Raw genomic sequence first — 19,543 nt, 5'->3', positions numbered from 1 at the left:
TTCGACGGCGGTGTACGGCTAAAATTCACCGGACTGTCCGGTGTGCACCGGACTGTCCGGTGGGCCGTTCACAGGCGAACTCGTCGCTCTCGGGAATTCATCGGCGACATACGACTATAATTCACCGGACTGTCCGGTGTGCACCGGACTGTTCGGTGAGCCAACGGTCGGCCGGGCCAACGGTCGGCCGCGCAATCTGCGTGGGACACGTGGCCGAGCCAACGGCTAGAAGAAGGCACCGGACTGTTCGGTGTGCACCGGACATGTCAAGTGCGCCAACGGCTCTCAGGATGCCAACGGTCGACTGCGCTGTTTATGGAAAGAAATCGGGCACCGGACATGTCCGGTGTGCACCGGACTGTCCGGTGCGCCAGTCGACAGAAGGCAAGATCAGCCTTCCAAGATTGCTCTCAACGGCTCCTAGCTGCCTTGGGGCTATAAAAGGGACCCCTAGGCGCATGGAGGAGAACACCAAGCATTCCTACAACATTCATAAGCACCAAGACATCAATTCCGTGCCTTTGATTCTTTGCGATAGCAATTAGAGCTCTAGTTGAGTGGTGAACTCATTGAGTTGTGTTGTGAAGCTCTAGTTGCGACTTGTGTGCGTGGTGTCACTGTGATTTCTTGTCTTGAGTGCGTTGCTAATCCCTCCCTTGCTCCGTGTTTCTTTGTGATCTTAAAGTGTAAGGGCGAGAGGCTCCAAGTTGTGGAGATTCCTCGCAAACGGGATTGAGAAAAAGCAAGCAAAACACCGTGGTATTCAAGTGGGTCTTTGGACCGCTTGAGAGGGGTTGATTGCAACCCTCGTCCGTTGGGACGCCACAACATGGAGTAGGCAAGCGTTGGTCTTGGCCGAACCACGGGATAACCACCGTGCCATCTCTGTGATTGATTTCTTGTGGTTATTGTGTTTTGACTTCTCTCTAGCCACTTGGCAATTATTGTGCTAACGATTAACCAAGTTTTGTGGCTTAAGTTTTCAAGTTTTCACAGGATCACCTATTCACCCCCCCCTCTAGGTGCTCTCAATTGGTATCAGAGCCGTTCTCTTCACAAAGGGACTAACCGCCCGAAGAGATGGATCCTAAGGGGAAGGGTATCGTGATCAACGAAAAAGAGAAGGAATCCTTCGTCAACGAGCCGAAGGACGACAAGCCTACCGACTCCGGCTCGGGCCATAGACGGAAGGAAGGGAAGAAGAAGAAGACAAGGCGTATTAAGGAGATGTCTACTACGACGACAGTGATGAGTCCACTTCTTCCCACAAGGACAACGACGACAACGACTACGACAAACAAAAGACGGTTAACTCGAACTTTTCTTTCGATTATTCACGTATTCCTCAAAGTGCAAATGCTCATTTATTATCTATTCCACTGGGTAAACCTCCTCATTTTTATGGAGAGGACTACGGATTTTGGAGTCACAAAATGCGTAGTCACTTGTTCTCTCTCCATCCTAGTATATGGGAGATTGTAGAGAGTGGAATGCACTTTGATAGTTCGGATAGTCCCATGTTCATTAATGAGCAAATTCATAAGAATGCACAAGCTACTACTGTTCTTCTAGCTTCATTGTGCAGGGATGAATATCACAAAGTGAGCGGCTTGGATAACGCCAAGCAGATCTGGGACACCCTCAAGATTTCACATGAGGGGAACGATGTCACCTTGCTCACCAAGATGGAGTTGGTGGAGGGCGAGCTTGGACGATTCGCGATGATAAGGGGCGAGGAGCCGACACAAACATACAACCGGCTCAAGACCCTTATCAACAAAATAAGGAGCTACGGAAGCACGCGGTGGACGGACCACGACGTTGTCCGACTGATGCTAAGGTCCTTTACCGTTCTTGATCCTCATTTGGTGAATAATATTCGTGAGAATCCCAGGTACACCAAAATGTCGCCTGAAGAAGTCCTTGGGAAATTCGTAAGCGGGCGAATGATGATCAAGGAGGCGAGGTACGTGGACGACGCCTTGAATGGTCCGATCAACGAGCCGCAACCCCTTGCTCTCAAGGCAACAAGAAGCAAGGAGGCGCTACCTAGCAAGGTGGCACAAATTGAGGCGGCCGGACTTAATGATGAAGAGATGGCCCTCATCATCAAGAGATTCAAGACGGCGCTAAAGGGTCGCAAGGGGCGGCCAAGCAAGACCAAGACAAAGGGGAAGCGCTCATGCTTCAAATGTGGTAAGCTTGGTCATTTTATTGCTAATTGTCCCGATAATGATAGTGATCAGGACCAAGGGAACAAGAGGGAGAAGAAGAAGAACTATAAGAAGGCAAAGGGCGAGGCACATCTAGGAAAGGAGTGGGATTCTGATTGCTCCTCCTCCGACTCCGACAATGAAGGACTCGCCGCCACCGCCTTCAACAAGTCATCCCTCTTCCCCAACGAGCGTCTCACATGCCTTATGGCAAGGGAGAAGAAGGTATGTAGTCGAAACTCTACTTATGCTTCTTCAAGTGAGGACGAATCTAGTGATGAGGATGAAATAGATTATTCATGTTTGTTTAAGGGCCTAGATAGAACAAAGGTAGATAAAATTAATGAATTGATTGATGCCTTGAATGATAAGAATAGGCTTCTAGAAAAACAAGAGGACTTGTTGTATGAAGAACATGATAAATTTTTAGAAGCACAAAAATCTCATGCCTTAGAAGTTAAGAGAAACGAAATGCTTTCGTGTGAATTATCTTCTTGCCATGAGACAATTTCTAGCTTAAGGAGCATTAATGATGATTTGAATGCTAAGTTAGAAATGGCTAGGAAATCAACAACTTGTGTAGAAAATGTTGCTATTTGCAATAGATGTAAAGATTTTGATATTGATGCTTGTAGTGAACACATAGCTTCTATTGCAAAATTAAATGATGAAATGGCTAGTCTTAATGCCCAACTTAAGGCTAGCAAAAGTGATTTTGATAAACTAAAATTTGCTAGGGATGCCTACTCGATTGGTAGACACCCCTCCATTAAGGATGAGCTTGGCTTCAAGAGGGAAGCCAAGAACTTAACAAGCCATAAGGCTCCCATCTCCACCAACGAGAAAGGGAAGGCCCCTATGGCAAGTAGTACTAAAAGGAACCATGCTTTTATGTACAATGATAGAAGACAGTCTCATAGGAGTTGTAATGCTTTTGATTCACATGCCTATGATTCTTATGCTATGTATGCTTCCAGTTCTTCCTATATGCATTGTAGAGATATGCCTAGGAAAAATATTCATCATGTGCCTAGAAAGAATTTTGTTCATGCTCCTAGGAAAGTTATGAATGGACCCTCTACAATTTATCATGCTTTAAATGCTTCCTTTGCTATTTGTAGAAAGGATAGGAAGATAGTTGCTAGGAATTAGGGGCAAAATGCAAGGGTGATAAAACTTGCATTTGGGTCCCTAAGGAAATTGTGACTAACCTTGTAGGACCCAACAAGAGTTGGGTACCTAAGACCCAAGCCTAAATTTGCCTTGCAGGTTTATGCATCCGGGGGCTCAAGCTGGATTATCGACAGCGGATGCACAAACCATATGACGGGGGAGAAGAAGATGTTCACCTCCTACGTCAAGAATAAGGATTTCCAAGATTCAATCATATTCGGTGATGGGAACCAAGGCAAGGTGAAAGGGTTAGGCAAGATTGCAATATCCAATGAGCACTCTATCTCTAATGTGTTTTTAGTTGAGTCTCTTGGATATAATTTATTATCTGTCAGTCAATTATGTAATATGGGATATAATTGTCTATTTACAAATGTAGATGTGTCTGTGTTTAGAAGATGTGACGGTTCACTAGCTTTTAAGGGTGTACTAGACGGCAAACTTTATTTGGTTGATTTTGCAAAAGAAGAGGCCGGTCTAGATGCATGCTTAATGGCTAAGACTTGCATGGGCTGGTTGTGGCATCGCCGCTTAGCACATGTGGGGATGAAGAACCTCCACAAGCTTCTAAAGGGAGAACACATGATAGGTCTAACCAATGTTCATTTCGAAAAAGATAGACCTTGTGCAGCTTGTCAAGCAGGTAAACAAGTGGGAGGAGCACATCACAGCAAGAATGTGATGACCACGTCAAGACCTCTGGAGCTGCTGCATATGGACCTCTTCGGACCCGTCGCCTATCTGAGCATAGGGGGAAGGTTGAAAGTTGCCTAGAGGGGGGTGAATAGGCAAGTTAAAACTTTTTCAACAAAAACTAGAAGCAAACTGGGTAAAACTGAATTGATCTCGAAATTCACCCAGTTAACTTTGGAAATGAGATGTTCTAAATGATCCACAGGGTTCAAAGTAGTAGATCTGAGAAGGGCACTTCTCAAAATCCACACACCAAAAAGATATAAACAATCTTCCACGGAATGGTGAGAGAACGAAGAACATGAACAAACACAATGAGCAAGAACACAAGAGACACAAGATTTATCCCGAGGTTCGGTCACACCACAAAAGGTGCCCTACTTCCTCGTTGAGGCGCCCACAAAGAGCTGTGTCTCTTTCAACCCTAATCCTCCCTTTGCCGACCACAAAGGTCAAGCCCACACAATAATCTTTGCTCAAACGAGCGGGTAATACAAACTTTCTTGTGGTCTTCCACAAGATTTGGAGACTCACAAGAGACACCTAGTCGTCTAGGAGCTAGAAGCTCCAAGAGTAATGAATCCACAAAGAACTCGATGTAGTACCAAAGCTCGAATGAAGAAGAAGAGCAAGAGAAATTTAGAGATGAAGCACAAAAAACCGCAGCTCTCAAGCTCACTCAAAGATTTCTCTCCAAAGATTTGAAATGGGAGAGGCAAGAGATGTGTGAGAGAGAGAGGGAGGTGTTTCTTGGGTTAGAAATGGAGTTCAAATCGTGCTCACTGCTGTGGGGAGAGAGGTAGGAGGTAGTATATATAGGTGGAGCTCAAAACTAGCCGTTTGGGCAGATTTTTCTGCCTGAGACCGGTTGAACCGCCCCCTAGGGCGGTTGAACCGCCCTTGGCAGGCCTGGCAGCCTGTCTGACTGGCAGACTGACGCGCAGACTGACCTGCAGACTGGTCAGGGTTGACCAGACCGGTTGAACCGCCCCTAAGACCAGTTCAACCGCCTGGGGGGTCAGACTGGCAGTCAGTCTGCCAGTCAGGAGGTCAGACCGGTCAGGTGACCCTGACACCGGTTGAACCTCTCCTAGGACCGGTTCAACCGGTATTGACCAGAGAGGTCCGGAAAAATACCCCGGCTGAACTTTTCTTGGACCCCGGTTGAACCTCTCTGGACCCCGGTTGAACTTGCCCGGACCCCAGTTGAAGTTGAAGTTCAGCTGGAGTTGAGAAAGTTCAACACAGCTGAAGTTCAGCTCAGCTGTAGCTGAAGAAGCTCAACTCAGCTGAAGTTCAGCTCAGCTGAAAAGCTCAGCTACAGCTGAAGAAGCTCAACTCAGCTGAAGTTCAGCTCAGCTGCAGTTGAAGAAGTTCAGCTGCTTTTCAACAAGAACACTCTAGGTTTCTCAAACCTAACCATGGTCTACCATAGAATGTTAAAGAGATTTTTGTTTTTCAAAAATAGCTTTTGAATATAGAGGTTTGAGCTTTGGCAAACACCAACCTTCTTTTTGGATCCCCTTTATAGTACGACGATTCCTATACTCAAATTAAATAAAATTAATTAAGTAAACTCCTTGAGTCATTGGCGTCTCATGTGTGATTTCTCCATGGCATTGCTTCATAAGGATCACAAACATCTTTGTCTCACCTTTTGAAGCAAACATAAATCAAACCCTGTGACTTGTACCATATCACCATATATGAGTTCAAATCATGGTTTCAAGTCACCTTACTGATGCATCAACATGTTATAACTCTTCATAGCTGATTAGTTCATCGACTTAGTGCAAGTACTCTCTTCTTCACCTTAGCCATGGTACCTCGGTCTACAAGCCGTCGCTTGGCCTTCACCTTCGCTTAGTTCCTCGAAGCCCTTTCCTTGCTATCTTCACCCTATCAAGCCATTCTTGAGTCACATCATATTGAGCATCCATTGAGAGAATCATTTCTTCAATATTGTGAAACTTGCTTGAATGTCTTCTAGATATAACTGTCAAGATCAATCAAGCTCTAGTTTGATTCTCATAGAAGCATATATGGACTGACAGTAATATGGTCAAGCCAATTCACGATTCCTCATATCTTATTCTCTTTGGCTTGACCAATCCTCTAAATCACTTTGTCCTCTATTCTGGTCATATGTATGTAGTGATTTCTCAGGTCTTGTCCATATATTCAAACCAATATAGAGATCATATTATATCCATTTGCATTGTCTCATTGGTTATTTAACCTCGTGTTGAACCTTTGTCCACTGATCATTATACACTATTCAAGTATGTTCATCATACTGAATTTCCTGTTCAACACTTAGCAAACTCGTTAGACCTTTAAATGTGTTGTTATCCAAATCACCAAAACTCACAAAAGGGATGAATGCACTTTCAAAGGTAGAGGAGGCCTTGCTAGATCCGGACTGGGTGTTGGCCATGCAGGAGGAACTCAACAACTTCAAGCGCAATGAAGTTTGGACACTGGTGCCTCGTCCCAAGCAAAATGTTGTGGGAACCAAGTGGGTGTTCCGCAACAAACAGGACGAGCACGGGGTGGTGACGAGGAACAAGGCTCGACTTGTGGCAAAAGGTTATGCCCAAGTCGCAGGTTTGGACTTTGAGGAGACGTTTGCTCCTGTGGCTAGGCTAGAATCAATTCGTATTTTGCTAGCATATGCCGCTCACCATTCTTTCAGGTTGTACCAAATGGATGTCAAGAGCGCTTTCCTCAATGGGCCGATTAAGGAGGAGGTGTACGTGGAGCAACCCCCTGGCTTCGAGGATGAACGGTACCCCGACCATGTGTGTAAGCTCTCTAAGGCGCTCTATGGACTTAAGCAAGCCCCAAGAGCATGGTATGGATGCCTTAGAGACTTTTTAATTGCTAATGCTTTCAAGGTTGGGAAAACCGATCCAACTCTTTTTACTAAGACTTGTGATGGTGATCTTTTTGTATGCCAAATTTATGTCGATGACATAATATTTGGTTCTACTAACCAAAAGTCTTGTGAAGAGTTTAGCAGGGTGATGACGCAGAAATTCGAGATGTCGATGATGGGCGAGTTGAACTACTTCCTTGGGTTCCAAGTGAAGCAACTCAAGGACGGCACCTTCATCTCCCAAACGAAGTACACGCAAGATTTGCTGAAGCGGTTTGGGATGAAGGACGCCAAGCCCGCAAAGACGCCGATGGGAACCGACGGAAACACCGACCTCAACAAAGGTGGTAAGTCCGTTGATCAAAAAGCATACCGGTCGATGATAGGTTCTTTGCTTTATTTATGTGCTAGTAGACCGGATATTATGCTTAGCGTATGCATGTGTGCTAGATTTCAATCCGATCCTAAGGAGTGTCACTTAGTGGCTGTGAAGCGAATTCTTAGATATTTAGTCGCTACGCCTTGCTTCGGGATCTGGTATCCAAAGGGGTCTAACTTTGACTTGATTGGATATTCAGATTCCGACTATGCTGGATGTAAGGTCGATAGGAAGAGTACATCGGGGATGTGCCCATTCTTAGGAAGGTCCCTGGTGTCATGGAATTCTAAGAAACAAACCTCCGTTGCCCTATCCACCGCTGAGGCCGAGTACGTTGCCGCAGGACAGTGTTGCGCGCAACTACTTTGGATGAGGCAAACCCTCCGGGACTTTGGCTACAATCTGAGCAAAGTCCCACTCCTATGTGATAATGAGAGTGCTATCCGAATAGCGGAAAATCCTGTTGAGCACAGCCGCACAAAGCACATTGACATCCGGCATCACTTTTTGAGAGACCACCAGCAAAAGGGAGATATCGAAGTGTTTCATGTTAGCACCGAGAACCAGCTAGCCGATATCTTCACTAAGCCTTTAGATGAAAAGACCTTTTGCAGGCTGCGTAGTGAGCTAAATGTCCTAGATTCGCGGAACTTGGATTGAATTGTAGCATACATGTGTTTATGCCTTTGATCATGTTCATTCTGCATTTTGTTGCTTATTGTGGTGCTCAGGTTGTACAAACACTCCCTGGACCTCACAAGTCCTTTTTGCAAGTAATGCACATATTTAGGGGGAGCTGTGCTACAACTTGACCCTTTGAGACTAACCATATTCTTGAGTTTGGTTGTTTTAGTCTCAAAGGAGGATTGAAAGGGAAAAGGTGGACTTGGACCATGCAAGACTTCCACTGCACTCCGATGAAAAGAGTAACTTTTCCAAGTTCATCTTTATACTCTTATTGCCTTTGTACTCTTATTTGAAGATTTTGGTGAGGCAATGGGGTTAAAGGGCCAAGATTGATCCCGTTTTGGTGCTTGATGCCAAAGGGGGAGAAAATAAAGGCCAAAGCGATAAATGGATCAGCTACCACTTGAGAGATTTTGAAAATAGTAGAATAGAGCTTTTTGTTTGTCAAAACTCTTTTATTGTCTCTCTTGTCAAAAGTTGGCTTCTTGTGGGGAGAAGTATTGATTATGGGAAAAGGGGGAGTTTTTGAAATCTTGAATCAATTTCTCTTGGAATGACTCTCTTTATGTCTTAACATGTGTGTTTGACTTAGAGATAGGAATTTGAGTTTGATTTGCAAAAACAAACCAAGTGGTGGCATAGAGTGATCCATATATGTCAATTTGAATCAAAACAATTTTGAGTTCTTAGTTGAATTGATTTTGTACTTGTTCTACTTACTTTATGTTGTGTTGGCATAAATCACCAAAAAGGGGGAGATTGAAAGGGAAATGTGCCCTTGGGCCATTTCTAAGTGTTTTGGTGATTTAGTGTCCAACACAAGTGCCTAAGTGTAAAATGGTGGACAAAGTGCAAATCAAGGATAAAGGTATGTTTCTCAGACTTAGTACATTGTTTTAGAGACTAATGTATTGTGTCTAAGTGTTGGAAACAGGAAAAATCCGATTGGAAAGGTCTTGGCTCGAGCAGCCAAGAATCTGCTCAGTCTGGGAGCACCGGACTGTCCGGTGGTGCACCGGACAGTGTCCGGTGCGCCAGGCTGGCTTGAGCAAAGTGGCTGCTCTCGGGACTTCGACGGCGGTGTACGGCTAAAATTCACCGGACTGTCCGGTGGGCCGTTCACAGGCGAACTCGTCGCTCTCGGGAATTCATCGGCGACGTACGACTATAATTCACCGGACTGTCCGGTGTGCACCGGACTGTCCGGTGAGCCAACGGTCGGCCGGGCCAACGGTCGGCCGCGCAATCTGCGCGGGACACGTGGCCGAGCCAACGGCTAGAAGAAGGCACCGGACTGTCCGGTGTGCACCGGACATGTCAAGTGCGCCAACGGCTCTCAGGATGCCAACGGTCGACTGCGCTGTTTATGGAAAGAAATCGGGCACCGGACATGTCCGGTGCGCCAGTCGACAGAAGGCAAGATCAGCCTTCCAAGATTGCTCTCAACGGCTCCTAGCTGCCTTGGGGCTATAAAAGGGACCCCTAGGCGCATGGAGGAGAACACCAAGCATTCCTACAACATTCATAAGCACCAAGACATCAATTCCGCGCCTTTGATTCTTTGCGATAGCAATTAGAGCTCTAGTTGAGTGGTGAACTCATTGAGTTGTGTTGTGAAGCTCTAGTCGCGACTTGTGTGCGTGGTGTCACTGTGATTTCTTGTCTTGAGTGCGTTGCTAATCCCTCCCTTGCTCTGTGTTTCTTTGTGATCTTAAAGTGTAAGGGCGAGAGGCTCCAAGTTGTGGAGATTCCTCGCAAACGGGATTGAGAAAAAGCAAGCAAAACACCGTGGTATTCAAGTGGGTCTTTGGACCGCTTGAGAGGGGTTGATTGCAACCCTCGTCCGTTGGGACGCCACAACGTGGAGTAGGCAAGCGTTGGTCTTGGCCGAACCACGGGATAACCACCGTGCCATCTCTGTGATTGATTTCTTGTGGTTATTGTGTTTTGACTTCTCTCTAGCCACTTGGCAATTATTGTGCTAATGATTAACCAAGTTTTGTGGCTTAAGTTTTCAAGTTTTCACAGGATCACCTATTCACCCCCCCTCTAGGTGCTCTCAGCAACCACTAGGGGCTCTTTTAGGCTATAAAAGGACCTATAGGCACCCATATTCAATGCGCCAAGGCTCCCAAGTGCAGTATCACTTTGTAGACTCATTGTAAATCATTTGTCTCCATCTCTAATATATTTATCTCTAGTTTGTGTGCTGGTGCAGCTATAAGCCAAGAGATAGTAGAGAGGTGCTGCTGCAAGTTAGAGTGGGCAAGATCTTGAGAAAGCGAATGTGTTACTCTACGGGGAGTGCTGTCGAGAAGATTGTAAACATCAACGACATCGTTGTAACTCTTAGACAATGTGTTTTATGTGTAGATGGGATGTCACCACTATTGAGTTGTCGACCTATTAGGGTTAGGGTTCCCCTGAGTCTATATATTTGTATCCATCCTCTATACAATACATCAAGACTTCACATTATTACATGATATCAGAGGTCTCCCTCCCTCCCACCTTCAGTAACTGCCGGCCTCCACCTCCTACACAGCTACCTATAGTTGGCCAAATGGCACTAACACAACGGGCCGACACTGGCACGGCACGACACGGTCCTTTTAGTGCCAGTGCCGGGCACGACCCGTACATAGTGTCGTGTCTGGGCCACCACTTGGGCCCGTAGGGTCGGCCCAGACACGACACGGCAAACTGGGTTGGCACGGCGTCGGCACGGCCCACCCAGGAGCCGCGTGACCGCGAACGCGAGTCGCGTGTAACCCGCCCCAGCCGCGGCCGCGGGCGTCACCGCGTCACTCCTCACTCGCTCTCGCTCTCGCTCAAACCCTAACTCGCTCTCGCTCTCGCTCAAACCCTAACTCGCTCTCGCTCAGCTGCGCGCGATTCGACGGCGTTCGGCGAGCTCCCCTCTCCCTCGTTCCCTCCGCCTCCGCTAAGCGCTCTGGTCTCCATCACCGCCTCCGGTCTGCGGTCTCCGGCTCTCCGCCTCGGCGCCTCCGCTCGGATCGATCGTCGCTCGTCGGAGATCCTCTCCGGCTCTCCCCCGCTCGGATCTGCGCATTTGTGAACCGGGTAACTCAGATCCATAACCCCCGCTCGGATCTCCTGTCTTCTTCTCCCCCTCCGGTGTGATCTGCGGAGATCCCGGTGCTCCGGCTTATTAGGGTTTGTGAACCGGTGCGATCTGCGCTTCTGCGGAGATCCCGGTGCTCCGTTCTCCCTCATCTCTCTCCTCTCTCCTGTCTTCTTCTCCCCCTCCGGCCTCCGGTGTGATCTGCGCTTCTGCGGAGATCCTGGTGCTCCGGCTTGCTCCGTTGAGGAACCGGGACTCTGGGGTCCGGTACGGCGGCACTGGTACTCTCCTCTCTCCTAGCTCCGGTCTCCCTCTCGGCCTCTCCTCTCTCCTAGCTCTGGTCTCCCTCACCTATCTTCTTCTCCCCCTCCGGCACTGTCCGGCACTGGCACTGGTACTCTCTTCTCTCCTAGCTCCGGTCTCCCTCTCGGCCTCCCCTCTCTCCTAGCTCTGGTCTCCCTCACCTATCTTCTTCTCCCCCTCCGGCACTGTCCGGCACTGACACTGGCACTAGTACTCTCTTCTCTCCTAGCTCCGGTCTCCCTCTCGGCCTCTTGAAAGTCGCCTAGAGGGGGGGTGAATAGGGTGAAACTGAAATTCTCAAAAATAATCACAACTACAAGCCGGGTTAGCGTTAGAAATATAATCGAGTCCACGAGAGAGGGCGGAAAACAAATCGCAGGCGAATAAGAAGTGTGACACGCGGATTTGTTTTACCGAGGTTCGGTTCTCGCAAACCTACTCCTCGTTGAGGAGGCCACAAAGGCCGGGTCTCTTTCAACCCTTCCCTCTCTCAAACGGTCCCTCAGACCGAGTGAGCTTCTCTTTATCAAATCACTTGGGAATCAAACTTCCCGCAAGGACCACCACACGATTGGTGTCTCTTGCCTCAATTACAAGTGAGTGTTTGATCACAAGAAAGAATGCCAAAGGAAAGAAGCGATCCAAGCGCAAGAGCTCAAATGAACACTATAAATCACTCTCTCTAGTCACTAAGGCTTTGTGTGGAGTTTGGAGAGGATTAGATCTCTTTTGGTGTGCTTTGCAATGAATGCTAGCTCTTGTATAGTGGTTGGAAGCTGGAAAACTTGGATACAATGAATGGTGGGTGGTTGGGGGTATTTATAGCCCCAACCACCAAACTAGCCGTTTGGTGGAGCTGTCTGTTCGATGGCGCACCGGACAGTCTGGTGCACACCGGACATGTCCGGTGCACACCGGACATGTCCGGTGCGATAGCCACGTCACCAAAAGCCGTTGGGGTCGACCGTTGGAGCTCTGTCTTCTGGGCCCGCCTGGATGTCCGGTGGCGCACCGGACATGCACTGTAGATTGTCCGGTGCGCCAGTATGGGCGTGTCTGACCTCTGCGCGCGCAGCGCGCGCATTTAATGCGACGTAGGTAGCCGTTGGCGCCGAAATAGCCGTTACCCCGCTGTTGCACCGGACAGTCCGGTGTGCACCGGACAGTCCGGTGAATTATAGCGGAGTGGCCGAAGTGAATTCCCGAGGCTGGCGAGTTCCGGAGGCCGCTCTTCCTTGGAGCACCGGACATGTCCGGTGTACACCGGACAGTCCGGTGAATTATAGCGGAGTCGCCTCTGGAAATTCCCGAAGGTGACGAGTTCGAAGTCTGAGTCCTCTGGTGCACCGGACATGTCCGGTGACCAGAGGTGCCTTCGGTTGTCCCTTGCTCCTTTGTTTGAACCCAATACTTGGTCTTTTTATTGGCTAAGTGTGAACCTTTTCCACCTGTATAACTTATACACTAGAGCAAACTAGTTAGTCCAATATTTGTGTTGGGCAATTCAACCACCAAAATTAATTAGGGTCTAGGTGTAAGCCTAATTCCCTTTCAATCTCCCCCTTTTTGGTGATTGATGCCAACACAAACCAAAGCAAATATAAATGAACTAGTTTGTAAGTGCAAAGGTTGCTTGGAATTGAGCCAATATAAATACTTACATGATGTGCATGAATTGTTTCTTTGTTTTTAACATATTGGACCACATTTGCACCACATGTTTTGTTTTTGCAAATCCTTTTGTAAATTCTTTTTCAAAATCCTTTTGCAAGAAAGTCAAAGGTAAATGAATAAGATTTTGAGAAGCATTTTCAAGATTTGAACTTCTCTCCCCTTGTTCCAAATGCTTTTCCTTTGACTAAACAAAACTCCCCCTCAAATAAATTTTCCTCTTAGTGTTCAAGAGAGTTTTAAGATATCAAGTTTTGAAAATACTACTTGATCCCCCTTTAGAACACAAGGATATACTAATTTGAAATTTTCCAATTGAAAAACATTAAATTTTAAAATTAGGGCAGTGGTGCGGTCCTTTTGCTTTGGGCTCATACTCTCTCCCCCTTTGGCATGAATCGCCAAAAACGGAATCATTAGAGCCCTCCATTAGAACTTTCTCCCCCATTGGTCATAAATAAATAAGTGAAGATTATACCAAAGATGGAGTCCCTTAGCTTGGTGCTCATGCTTTCTCCCCCAAGAATGGAGAGTTGCTTGGAGTGACGGCGAAGGATTAGTTACGGAGTGGAAGCCTTTGTCTTCGCCGAAGACTCCAATTCCCTTTCAATACACCTATGACTTGGTTTGAAATGGACTTGAAAACACATTAGTCATAGCATATGAAAGAGACATGATCAAAGGTATATAAATGAGCTATGTGTGCAATTTAACAAAAGAAATTCCTAGAATCAAGAATATTGAGCTCATGCCTAAGTTTGTTAAAAGTTTGTTCATCAAGAGGCTTGGTAAAGATATCGGCTAATTGATCTTTAGTATTAATGTAAGAAATCTCGATATCTCCCTGTTGGGGGCCTTCGGCTTCCGAAGGTCCTCAAAAACATGATTTAACAGTGTTTCTAGAGTGTAATGTGTGAACAGGTACCTTCGGACTTATATCAAAGAGGGAGAACCTCAAAAGATACGAAGGTTGGCACAGTGCCGAAGCTGTGAAGCAGGAAAGCTTCGGCATGTTCGCAGAAAAGGGAACCGACTTAAAGATGAAAAGGCCATTTAGACCTCGATAGATTGCTATGGAATTATCATCAAATGTAAAGGGCATGTATGTAATTTTGTATGAGTTGTATCCCGTGCCTATAAATAGGTGAACAGTACCCCCGTACTGTTCACGCTGACTTGGCATTCGCTTTTTGCGTCACACTTGTATTTTCATCTCCTTCCAAGCCGAAGGTACACTTATAATACAATATTGTTTCTATTTCTCTATGATAATATAACAAAGTTAAATGAATAATATCATATGAATATTCATGTTATCTTTTATGTTTCATATGCTTCGTCTTTTGTATACTGTGATGATGAAGGTTCGTCCTTCATGACCTTCGTCCGGAGATCATTATATCCCAAGGGAAATAATGCTTCAAAGGACGAAGGACTTTATCGTTTAACATTTTCTGTGTTGCCTTGTTCTTAACTCATAGCATTTGAGAACAAGTCCCCAACATTGGCGCCCACCTCCGGTGAACTCACTTCCATTTCTTGAGCTTTTCGACACCTTCGGCAAGCATCAGCTTCGTCATGCCGCCGAAGAAGGCTTCAGCACCAGGGGCTGGCACGCTGCAGCCGCTGGACCCCAATCAAGACGTCCTTTCTCTTAGAGAAGCACGAAGCCAGAAGAGGAAGGCTACCAGTCCAACACCTCCGGAGGATGATCTAGATCAGGAGATTCAAAATCTGGAAATCCTTCAGCAACAGGTTCAACGCAGGAGGGAGAAGATGGCCAGGCTAGCTGAACTACAGAGGCAGATAGATGAAGCCTCTGAAGAAGTTCGTCATCTTGCTCAGGATGAGCAACACCGAAGGCCTCAACATCAAGACCTTCATCAGGAGGGCTTTCACAACGAAGATGACTGGTATGACAATTTCCATCATGGGAATTTTGTTTTTGATGATGCTTCTCCCCTGTCCGCTGAGTTGCAGGCTACACCTTGGCCTCCGTCCTACAAGCCGCCTCAGCTCCCCGTATTTGATGGCCATTCTGATCCGAAGCAGTTTTTGATGAGCTACGAAGCAACAGTGTCTTCGTACGGTGGCAATGCTTCAGTCATGGCCAAATCTTTCGTTATGGCTGTCAGAAGTGTTGCTCAAACCTGGTATTCCTCCCTTCGACCAGGAACGATCACTTCATGGCAGAAGCTGAAGGACTTGTTGTTAACCAGCTTTCAAGGATTTCAGACGAAGCCGGTCACTGCTCAGGCTCTGTTCCAGTGCACTCAGGACCACGAAGAATACCTTCAGGCATATGTCCGAAGGTTCTTGCGTTTGAGGGCACAGGCACCAACGGTGCCCAATGAAATTGTCATTGAGGCCATGATCAAGGGGCTTCGGCCAGATCCGTCAGCTCAGTACTTCGCCAGGAAGCCTCCTCAAACTTTGGAGAAGCTTCTCCAGAAAATGGATGAATACATTCGGGCCGACAATGACTTTCGCCAAAGAAGGGAGGAGGCTTTCAGGTTTTCTGAAATGACCAGGGGCTTCGGAGGGAGGTTTTACCCGAGGCATGTGAGATCAATTCACAATTCTACACAAAATGATGACAGAGGAAGCCAACAGCAAAGGCCACAATGCTCCTCACAGGCCTCTGGACAACAGCAAAGCTCTCTTCGGCCACCAGCTCCAAGAGGCAGAAGCGCCAGGGGCTTCGGAGGAAGATTTGGCGATCAACCGAGAAGAATCTTTTGCTTATTCTGCGGTGAGAACAAAGGCCATACTACCAGGATGTGCCATGTTACTATACAAAAGCAAAAGGAAATAGCTGAAGCAGCAGCACAACAAGCCCAGCCGAAGCAGGTCATGCATACAGCTTCGTATCATTCGCCCTACATCCCAGAATATGTGGGCAACCATCCTGCAGTCTCTGCTGCTTCGGCAAGTCAGCCTTCAGCTTCCTGGCAACAGCCTCCGCCTCCACCTCCGTTGCAACAAGGCCAGCAGCCAGAAGGGAGCCAATATGCTCCACATCAAAGGGACTTCAGAGAACAGTCCGAAGCTCGCACGGTCAACAGCACCGTGCCAGAGTCAAAGCACATCTATTGACAAATATCCTACCTTAATAGCAATCTTTTTCATTCAGTTTTATTCTCTGTAATAAAGGACATTGTTTAGGTTTCATGTAATTAGTTTCGTTGATTTCTACAAGAAAAATATGTTTTCTTCACAGGTTTGTGACAATAAAAAGGACCTTCGGACTATCGAAAATCCTTCGAAGCAACAAAAAGTCGTTCTAAGGAACGCAGAGTAAGTCTGACGAAGTCACAAAAAGTCGTTCCGAAGGGAGCGCAGTGTAAGTTTTCTGCTCCAAAGTCGTTCCAAAAGGAATGCAGAGCATACAGCGAAAAGTCAACGCTGATACCGCCTAAGTAAAAGGCGAAGAAGCTCCAAAGACGTTCCTAAGGGAATGCAGAGCTTATACCGCCTAAGTAAAAGGCGAAGAAGCTCCAAAGACGTTCCTAAGGGAATGCAGAGCTTATACCGCCTAAGTAAAAGGCGAAGAAGCTCCAAAGACGTTCCTAAGGGAATGCAGAGCTTATACCGCCTAAGTAAAAGGCGAAGAAGCTCCAAAGACGTTCCTAAGGGAATGCAGAGCTTATACCGCCTAAGTAAAAGGCGAAGAAGCTCCAAAGACGTTCCTAAGGGAATGCAGAGCTTATACCGCCTAAGTAAAAGGCGAAGAAGCTCCAAAGACGTTCCTAAGGGAATGCAGAGCTTATACCGCCTAAGTAAAAGGCGAAGAAGCTCCAAAGACGTTCCTAAGGGAATGCAGAGCTTACAGCGAAGAATCAGTGCTGATACAAAAATATTGTGTGGGGATATGTGTGTATCTTTCGGAACAAATGTCATCTACGTAACATAACATCATCACATCATTTTGCATAGCATAAGCATCATACATCATGTTGCATATGGCACAAGAAGGGGACACAATATTGATCTTCGGAAGTATGATTTGAAAGAGTGAAAATCGTGGTCACAAGAAGGGGAAACAATATTGATCTTCGGAAGTATGATTTGAAAGAGTGAAAATCGTGGTCACAAGGAGACACAATCTTCATCTTCGAAGTATAGCTTCGGAGAATTTTTTTCACGAAGCTTGGATATTCTTCACGAAGCATGAAAAGAAGGGAAGGTGTTTTTTCGTCAAAGACTCAAAAAAGGTACGTATGTAAGGTTTCATGCATCGTAAAGAATTGAACCATAAAGAAAAATAAAACAAATATATTACATACAGGATTACAAGATATTACACATGTTACATTTAAAATGTTTTTACAAATAGCATCTAGTCTTCCCTAAGTACCACTTCTGCAGCTTCGTTCAACAGTCGATCGACAACTTCATCCATAATATCTTTGGCCATCTTTTTAATTTCGTCGTCCCCCTTCGGCTGTGGGCCCGAAGGCGCTTTAGTTGGATCTGAAGAACAGGACACGGCTATGCTGCTATTACAAGCGGAAAATGAGGCTTAAAACTAAAAATTACAACACAATACAAACTATCAGTTAATACCTAGTTGACCTTCGGGCTCTGTGCTCTTTTCAGCAGCCTTAGCCACCTCTCTAGCATCATGGATGCCCTTTTCACTTCTCTGAATAATTTCTCTTGCCATTTCTCGGCCACCGTTATCCCAGATATCAGTAAAAAACTTTCCACCAATTATGCTAGCTTCGGCCGAAGGATCTTTTGTATCTTCAAGGGACAAAGCAGCTTCGGACTGTGCTAAAATTTTTACATGCTCACAGCCCTTCTTCTCTAAAATGGTGGCAATCCCTCTGGCGCCAGAGAAGGCACATATATCTCCTCGGCTATTTAAAATTTCTTCGAAGGCTTCAGCTTCGTGGTCAATCCATTCAATGACACTTTCGGGATTGCCCCTCGAAAAATTTTCTTCACTTGAGAATGCGCCGACCTTGGCGAAGCTAGCCTTTAATTTTTTAACACAATCTACAGATTTATTGTAGCATTTCTTTTTGGACGAACGAAGCTCTTCAACAGTCACTTCTAGATGATCTGCCCATTGATCGCTGAGTTCACGCTTTGTTTCTTCAAGTATACGTTCTTCTTTGGCTCTGGCCAGTTGTTTCCGAAGGTCTTCAATTTCGCGTTTCTGAGCTTCAGCTTGACTTTTGAAAGCAGCTTCGTCCTCCTTTATTTTATCTATCAATGAGTATAATATTTTGTCTTTTTCGAGACCTTCGTTCCTCAGTTCAATTACTTCGGAACGAAGGTTGCTCAGGGCTATAGTACATCCTTCGTCCTCAGCATCTTTCTGTGCTCTGAGGGCATTGCTGAGTATCAGGCCCTGCAGACAGGAATATGTCTGTGTCAATAGTTTTAAACAAACGAAAAATTTTGAATTCAACAAAAATATAAGAATTCCATTTGTCGCACCTTTAAACTGTTGTAAGCTAGGCTGTCAGCCAGATCGTTCTTTGACAGCACCGAAAGTCCGTCTTCTAAAGTTGGGAATCCGAAGCTTCTGCTCATCTCCCGACAGACAGAAATTTCCTTGCTGTCGGGGAGGCAATACAAGAAATCTTCTTCTCCACTGCCATTAAATATCAACGCCCCCTTTGGATATTTCAACTTTTGGGCATAGTGTTGGGCCTCTTGTTCTTCTTTTTCTGATAATTTTTTCCCCGAAGCATGACGAAAAATATAATCACGAATTTTGGATGCTTCGGGGGTAACAACACCAGTTTCTTCAGCAAAAGTTGGCTTTATTATTTTTTCTGCCTTACTTTCCAAGGTTTTTGCCTTTGAGGGCTCTGAGGGCCCAGCTTCGGCTTCAGTATCTTGCTCTGGAGCTTTAGAACCCGAAGCTTCGACTGTTGTTTCAGGAGTGACGGCAGCCTTCTTCGGAGGGGTGCTTGAAGATTTGATCGTTTCCAGCACATCTAGCACATTAGCCATTCTCCTTCTTTTCGGAGTCATTGCTGGCACTTTTTGATTTCTTACTGTTTCAATGTTTGCCACAGGACTCAAAACTTCTGATGTTTTGGAGTCCTCGGTTGCTTCCTTTACCTCTTCCATTTTTTCTGTGAATGGCGCTTCGGCCTTCTCTTTCGTTTCTGGTAACAAAATTTTTGATTGCTCCAATTTTGCCTTCGTTGGTATTTCGGCTGTTTCTGTGACTTCTGGCAGCAAAGTTGGCTCGGCTGGTTTTTCAGCTTCGGTGGCCGAAGAAGTCTCTCCGGTAAACTCAGGCACCGAAGCTGGTTCAATATAACGCGGTCGATGCGTAAGAACCTTTATCTTCTTCCTTTTCGGTTCTGGCTCGCTAGGAGCAGCTGCAGTTTCTTCTTTTGCAGAGGTTGTATTTTTTCTCTTCTGCCTTCGAATGGGGTAGCAATAGTCAGGGTAGACAAACCCGATGGCATCAAATACCCGATTCAGCCTTTTCT

The sequence above is a fragment of the Zea mays genome, chromosome 5 (genome assembly GCF_902167145.1).
Source record: "Zea mays cultivar B73 chromosome 5, Zm-B73-REFERENCE-NAM-5.0, whole genome shotgun sequence".
In the NCBI taxonomy this organism is placed as follows: domain Eukaryota; kingdom Viridiplantae; phylum Streptophyta; class Magnoliopsida; order Poales; family Poaceae; genus Zea; species Zea mays.
This window is presented reverse-complemented; position numbering follows the sequence as displayed.